This window comes from Rosa rugosa, chromosome 5 (genome assembly GCF_958449725.1).
Source record: "Rosa rugosa chromosome 5, drRosRugo1.1, whole genome shotgun sequence".
Classification (NCBI taxonomy): Eukaryota; Viridiplantae; Streptophyta; class Magnoliopsida; order Rosales; family Rosaceae; genus Rosa; species Rosa rugosa.
The window spans coordinates 14,598,256-14,605,722 of NC_084824.1; the positions used below are offsets into that span (position 1 = coordinate 14,598,256).

The window sequence follows — 7,467 nt, forward strand, 5'->3', positions numbered from 1 at the left end:
AATAACAGCGATTCACATTGGTCCAAGCCTCCAATAGAAATTCTGCACATTGGATTTCAACATAAATTCATCACAATTAATGCTGCTATCATTTGGATTTCAACAGAAATTCATCACAATGTTGCTATCATTTGGATTTCAACACATTGATATACTTTCAGTCAATAGAAATTCTGAAATTCATATAAATCACATCACCAATGGCAAAACAAAAAATGCATGAACAATTCACAATATTTCCGACAACAACTTATCAAATCATGAAAATTACAAAGTCTATTACATAACAGAAATCAAGTTGCTCAATATGTTCCACAATACATCAAATTTATATCAATGTACACTATGCCAATAACGCCTTCAGACGACACATTTCAGACGACAGAATTTTTGTTTTCTGTCGTCTGAATCTTTTAAACTTCTTTAGACGACATATAAATTAATTATGTTGTCTGAATAGCATAAGAATCCATACTATTTTAGTTTTTTCATCTTTTTCGTAAATTAGAAAATTAAGACAACAGATATCTGTCGTCTGAAAGAACTGATAAATTCGCATGAAAAGTGAAAAATTAAGACGACATTCAAATGTAGTCTGAGCAAACCGGAAAATAATCTCTCTTCATCTGACCAAAATTTTTTTTTTGACACAACTAACTTATGGATTTGTTTTGGCCTTAGACCCCGTGTTTTTTTCACAAGACTCAACAGCTCTCTTTCCACAAAAACTCAGCCCGTCTCTCAACCTAGAGTGAACTTCCACATAAACTCAGATCGATTCATGTCTCAAAACCAGGAGAGGTTCTTCTCCCCCCAAAAGAGATAGAAGCTACAAACGCACTCCTCGGGCTGAGTTTTGGTATAGATCAGAAGAGTCTTCTCAACCTCTCTCCGATTTTGAGGCCCTCGTCACTATTGGTCAAGTTCTTCAATTTGAAGAAGGAGCGAGTCTGATTCATTGTTGTTCATTGGTAAGCCTCTTTCTTTGTCAATCTTAGGGTTTCAACTTTGGTTTGTTTTGGGTTTTAGGGTTTTGTTAGATATCGATTTGGGGATTTTGCTAATAAGGTTTTGTTGGATATCCATTTGGCAGTCTAGGTGCGGGGACTGGGCATTAGGTGCTGGAAAAAATATGTCAAAACAACTCAATCTGTCAACGCTGTAATCAATTCTTTCACTTTGACGAAAACCCAGACCTCTCTCTCGGTCTCTTAGTCCCCTTGACCGTCGACGGTGTCTTCTCATTCATTATCAAGTTTCTTTCTTTTCAACGTTTCTGGTGTTAATTCTTGATTCTTGGATTTGGGTTTTGATCTGTCCTAGAATCAATTTCACATATAGTTCTTTATTGCAGCTTGACTTGCGGTCTGGAGCAAAGAAGTCACTAGCTGATCTCCCGAAACAAACATTTGCTCTAAAATCTTGTGATATCAATTCCACTAGGCCTCATCTGCTATTAGTTGGTGGGAGGTATTTGTTGTTGATTCTTATCAACGAGGTTAAGTATTTCAGCTACTCTTTCTATCTCAACTAATTTTCTTCTCTGAATTTTTGCAGTGATGCATTTGCGCGTTTATATGATAGAAGGATGCTGCTTCCTCTGACATCCTGCCGGAAAAGAACGTCTCCACCTCCTTGTGTTAACTATTTCTGTCCGATGCATCTCTCTGATCGTGTTAGTTTACAGTTCCTAATTATCTGTTGAAATTTGATCATGATCCTTGTGTCAAAATTAGAAGAATTTTTTTTACCTTTTGAAACATAAAGCTCTTTGGTGCATCCTGTTCCCCAATTTCTTCTAGAATAGGAAAAAGTAATTGCCAATGGAACTTCTGGATATTAATTACTAATTGAAGTTATAGCGAATTGGCTTGCAAAACATACATTTAATGCTGTTCTAATGTAATTTCTCAGGGACGTACAAGCTTGCACTTAACTCATGTTACATTTAGCCCAGATGGAGAAGAGGTTCTACTTAGTTATAGTGGGGAGCATGTATATTTGATGAACGTAAATCATGGTATTTTAATCAGCCTGGAATAATTTAAAAATGGTATGATATGAAAAAACTCAGCTTAATAATTTAAATTGATTTTTGCAATTTGCAGCTGGTGGAAGTGATGTGCAATATACTTCAGGAGATGCTTCAAAGATAATGAGCTTCATACCTATACTGAATGTGCTAGAACTGCAGCAACCAGCATCCAGTGTCTTCAGAAGTCGTCTTCCTAAAAGACGCAAGGCCACTGCTATGGTGTGCATCTTTGCTTCTGAATTTTGGTTATTCTTGTCACTTTTATCTTTCTGCGAGATGGTCATAGCTAGTGTCTAACACAGTTGCTGCAGCATGAAAAGTGCTGTAAACTAACTCAAATTGCTGAGAAGTCGTTGGAGGAGGGAACTTTTATCATGGCATTGAGGCATGCAATGAGGTGCTGGATGGATATGGTCGCGATATTGGGCCCATACTAAGGCATGATTGTCTCTGTACTCGTGCCGCATTGTTGCTTAAGGTTCTTTTGATATCAAGCAAAGTTACATGGTTGGATTATGGTACCTTAATATGAGATTCTCTGGGCTTACTTCTTTCCTTTTTTTTCTTTTCCAGCATAATTGAAAAAACGATGCTCATATGGCTATAAGAGATTGCTATAATGCCCGGAAAATTGATAACTCCTCTTTCAGAGCTCATTACTATATGTCTGAAGCTTTAACACAGGTAATATTGTACTGCACTTAAGTGTATGATGGTCTGAGCTTTTATTGTTTCGTTGGTTGGGTTAGGGGTGGAGGAAAATTGGAGTTAGGAAATAAATTGTACTTATATATACAGATAAGATTGATCAAGTAATTTTTCCATTTAAAAGCTACTGCAATATTGCCACCAAAGGACAACGCCAAATATATAAATTATGTTGACCTTTGTTTTTCCACTTACCATAACATATGCAAGGAATTGTAGTAGGGAAAAGTTTATAATAAACTTAAGGAAAGGAAACATGCAGCTTATCTATAACCATATAGTTACCTAAGCAATATCTGGTGCTTCTTGCTCTCAAAATGTTGTCAGCTTGGCTTGATAAACTACTTTATGTTATATGTTTTTTGTATATAGCTAAGAAAACATGTGTTAGATCATGAATGAAGTGAGAGAAGTTTGATAAGTATGGACTATGGACCTGTCTTTGTTTTTGGTAAAGTATTTTTTTTTATTGATGAATGCTATTATCTTTTTGGCCAAACATAAAGAAGCTGTAGAATTTGCTATGGCAGCACAATCTTTAGCTCCGTCAAATCCTGAGGTAACAGCACAATTGGAGTGTAAAAAGAAAGCTTGCTGCAGGTTTGTGACTTTGAGTGTGTTGTGCATTCTTTGATTCCCAGTAAAGTAGATTGTATATTTTTGAGTGCATCCTTTGATACTTTACTGCAGGATTATAGATTTTTAATTCAGCTGTTAATTTTATCTAGTGTAGTAACGAGTAACGGTGTGGCCTCTATATGTTGAATTGAGACTAAAACCTTTAGATAACTAGGGTAATAGCATACCGAAGTAATGTATTGTTTACAATTTGTTATATTCCATTGTAGACAGACATTACTTTTTCTGTTAACACAGACACGTCCATATCTGGCATGTCAACATCCTAAATCTGGATATATGGCCTGCTGATATATTTGTCTTGTTCATTTGGATAAAGATCTTCTGAATTTGAATATGTAGTCTTGGGAACGAACCATATATTAATGAAGTCAAATATTGGATTGTTCTCAAGGATATAGGTATCTGCTGGAGCGTCTATGGTGGATAGGGTTCATTAAAGCAGGAATTTTTTTGAATCCAATTGTCAGGCCTATCAATTACCCTGCATTCTATGAGGTAAAATGGATCAACTGCTTACCTATGGACTTTATTGTTTAATGATATAGTGCATGCTCTATGCATATAACTTTCATATTTAATTTGCTGCATTTCCTTATTGCAGTGGGGAACGAGGTCAAATTTGGTTTACACAGACAAGGATATTGATGAGATCTGAGCGGAATGGGCTAAGCATGTTTTGAAGTTCCCAGAAAATTAAGTATCAGCCTATATATATGCTTTTGTTTCTGGTAGGTTATGAGCAGTAGTAGTGTCTAGGAACTTCTTTTGTGTATTTTGACAGAACTGATGGAAAGTGTTGAACAAATGCATGCAGTTGCTGTAACTACTCTATGGATGCTACTAGGTTTTTGTCTTAGTTAGATTAGAATCCATGCAACAATGGCAGTAATTAAAATCGGTTGATGTAAAGGCTAGCATGCTTGCTAGTTTAGTATTATGCTACTGATGGGAATGTATTTTGGTGGGTTAATTTATGCAATGAGGAATTTGTTGATTTCAGATTTTATAATTAATATGCCTTTTTGATGACGTACTAGTGTACAGAAAGAGGTTTGCTATGGTTCAAATCCAACAAATGCAGGTTTATGATATGTTGTATCACAAATACAGTAACAACAGAAAACTGAAGTTTATTTCACTATCAAACAACAGAGATGCCTTTAACAGACAACAGAAAACTGAAGTTCAATTCACTATCAAACTACATAATACTTTTATCAGACAACAGAAAACTGAAGTTCAATTCACTATCAAACAACAGAAATACTTCTAACAGACAACATAAAACTGAAGTTCAATTCATTATCAAACAACAGATTGTCAAACAAGTCTTTATTTTGGTAACTTCAGACAACATATATATGTTTTCTTATTTGTTTTCGGACGACAGAGGTTTAATTAAAACTGTAGTTTGTACCTCATTTCAACAACATTAATGTGTCGTTGTATATGATTACTAACCACAGAAAGTCCCAAATACTTCAATGTTTGGTTGTTCAGACGACAGAACCTTGAGAAACTTCTGTTGTCTGAGTGAGAAGAGACGACAGAGGATATTTGTCGTCTGATTCCTTAAGAGATGACAGCTGGATAGACTACAGATAATTTACATATCAGACGACAAATATCATCTGTCGTCTGAAGGCATTATTGGCATAGTGGTAGCGCAATAATGAAGCCTTAACATGAGGAAAAAGTGAACTAAACCAAGTTGGCCATCCATTCAATACTCCAGGGATTAAACCAATTTAACAAGGAAGAAAGAAGAACCTATAATGCTAAATGCTTAGTGCTTAGTGCACAACTAAATCCTGTCATGAAGGATTAAACCAACTGATCCATCATCTGCCACCACAAAAGGGAAGTTCAAATAGATTGAATTATCTCATTGTGCTGTCACTTCAAAACAAGATACAACTGAACCCAAAAATCAATCGTATTTGATTAACAAACATATTAAGCCTTATCTCATGCAATATCATCTACTAATATCAATATCTGCTACCAACATCTGCTAAAGTTTCCACAATCAAAGAATCAATAAACTTAGAGAAAATCATCAAAACAGTAATAATTCCAACAATCACACAATTGAAAGATGTTAAAGAACATAAAAAAAAACACAGTAACACAGTAAGTAACCTGCAATCATGCATCAAGCATTCAAGAGGAAGTATTTGAAGCCTCTGCTGCATCACAATCGATTGTTATCTTTGCAGCCTTTGAGAGCTTTCCCACACGAGCCTTTTCACTTGAGGCAGTATCCTCAAGTTGATGTTCTGCACCAAAAGTACATACTCACAGTTAGTTCACTTCAATGCAGAACAAAAAAAAAAAAAAAACTTCACAAGTAATGTACTGAAAGTTTGAAACAATCACGCACCTTTTTCCATTCTTTCATAGAATTCGAACTCTTCGGTAGTTGGAAAGTACTCGATCTCGGATATGCTGGTAGAATTGATCCAATTTTGCATGCATATGAGGGCTTCCATAGTTCTTGGAGTCATTGAACTTCTATAGGGATCAATTACCCTACCTCCAGTACTAAAGGCACTTTCAGAAGCCACTGTACTAACTTGAACAGCAAGCACATCTTTGGCCACAAGTTGCAGATTTGGGTACTTCACTCCATTAAGCCTCCACCACATCAAAATGTCCCAATCCTCTTCTTCAGGTGGATCTTCAATTGGATCAGGACAATATCTGTCCACTTCATGTTGTACAACCACCTCTTCTGACTCCCTCAACTCTGTTTTCCATTTCTTCAACATGTCAGCCCTCTTGCCACTCAAGGTCCTTGTACTAGAGCTGCTGCTTCCAGTCCTTCCACCAGTAATGCCATTCCCTGAACTTGTTTTACCTTTCTGAGGTCCATTTGAAGATGCATACAGGTCAGTAAGCTGCACAACCAACTCCTTCAGTTCTTCTGATGCCTTCTTAACTTGCAAACCATCATATCCAAGCATATCCCGACAAGTACTGCCAAAATTCATATGCTTATACCTAGGATCCAGCACGACAGCTACCAAAAAAAGTTGGTTCATGTCCTCCAGCTTGTCAAAGTACTTTGTAAACTTGGCTTTCATCTTCACAGCCATTTGGTAAAGGGTTCTGTGTGCTTCATGCTCAAACTCTTCTTCATCTCTATCAAACAAGTCCTCTATCTCAGCTTGAATGCTTACAATGTCATGGAATGCTCGATGTGAGGTAGGTTTGTTTGATACACTAACCCTCAAGGTTACCTCATAGAAGACCTTTAAGAACTGCATAAATATTGCAGCTTTCTCCCAATCATGTTCATTTGGTGGTCCAATCCTCTTTCTTGTCTTCAGATCAACCACCACAAAACCATCTTCAAGATCCCCATCATTGTCTTCAGGTTCAGGTTCATCAAAATAGCTATCGTACTTGCTGTCCTCTTCATCAGCCATCCTATAAAAGGCTTTCTTCAGCTCTAGGGCAGTCTCCAACATAATAAATGTTGAATTCCACCTAGTTGGGACATTTAAGACACAGATTTTCTTAGATTCCAACTTCTCTTTCTCAACACACTTCTTGAACACCTCAAGCCTCGATGAACTGCTCCTAACATACTTAACTGCATTCTTAATCGAACCCACTGACCTATCTAACATTATGAGTCCTGATCTCACAATGAGATTGAGAATGTGAGCCAAACACCTCACATGCAGAAACTTCCCTCCTAAAACCGGCTTCTTCGACCAATTCATCATTTTCTTCCTCACATAATCAATTGCATGCTTATTAGCCGCGGCATTATCGACACTAATTGTCAAAACCCTCTCGATACCCCATTGAATCAAGCATGATTCGATAAGCTTCCCTATGCTATTGCCCAAATGATTACTAATTACACAAAAGTTGAGAATTCTTTTGTGCATCTTCCATCCATAATCTATAAAATGAGCAGTTAGCACCATGTAGTTTATGTTTTGCACTGATGTCCATGTATCAGTGGTTAAACACACACTATGACTCTGCAATTCCTTCCTCAGCTCCACCTTTTTTGCATCATACATCTTCAAAAACAGTTTCACTATTGTTCTCCTAGATGGAACCTC

At 36.7% G+C, this 7,467-nt stretch overlaps 1 long non-coding RNA gene across 7 annotated transcripts; it reads left to right on the plus strand.

The window, feature by feature from the left end:
- Nucleotides 1-702: 702 nt before the first annotated feature.
- On the plus strand, nt 703-4,351 carry LOC133711020 (uncharacterized). Of its 7 annotated transcripts, none has more exons than XR_009847024.1 (11): nt 703-971; nt 1,094-1,233; nt 1,355-1,470; nt 1,558-1,675; nt 1,915-2,020; nt 2,109-2,254; nt 2,347-2,513; nt 2,609-2,719; nt 3,250-3,343; nt 3,777-3,880; nt 3,987-4,351. It is a non-coding gene; the product is annotated as an uncharacterized LOC133711020 (long non-coding RNA). The 7 variants fall into 7 exon arrangements; XR_009847027.1 differs by having other exon boundaries at nt 3,253-3,343; XR_009847023.1 differs by having other exon boundaries at nt 704-971; nt 2,338-2,513; nt 3,784-3,880.
- Nucleotides 4,352-7,467: the final 3,116 nt, after the last annotated feature.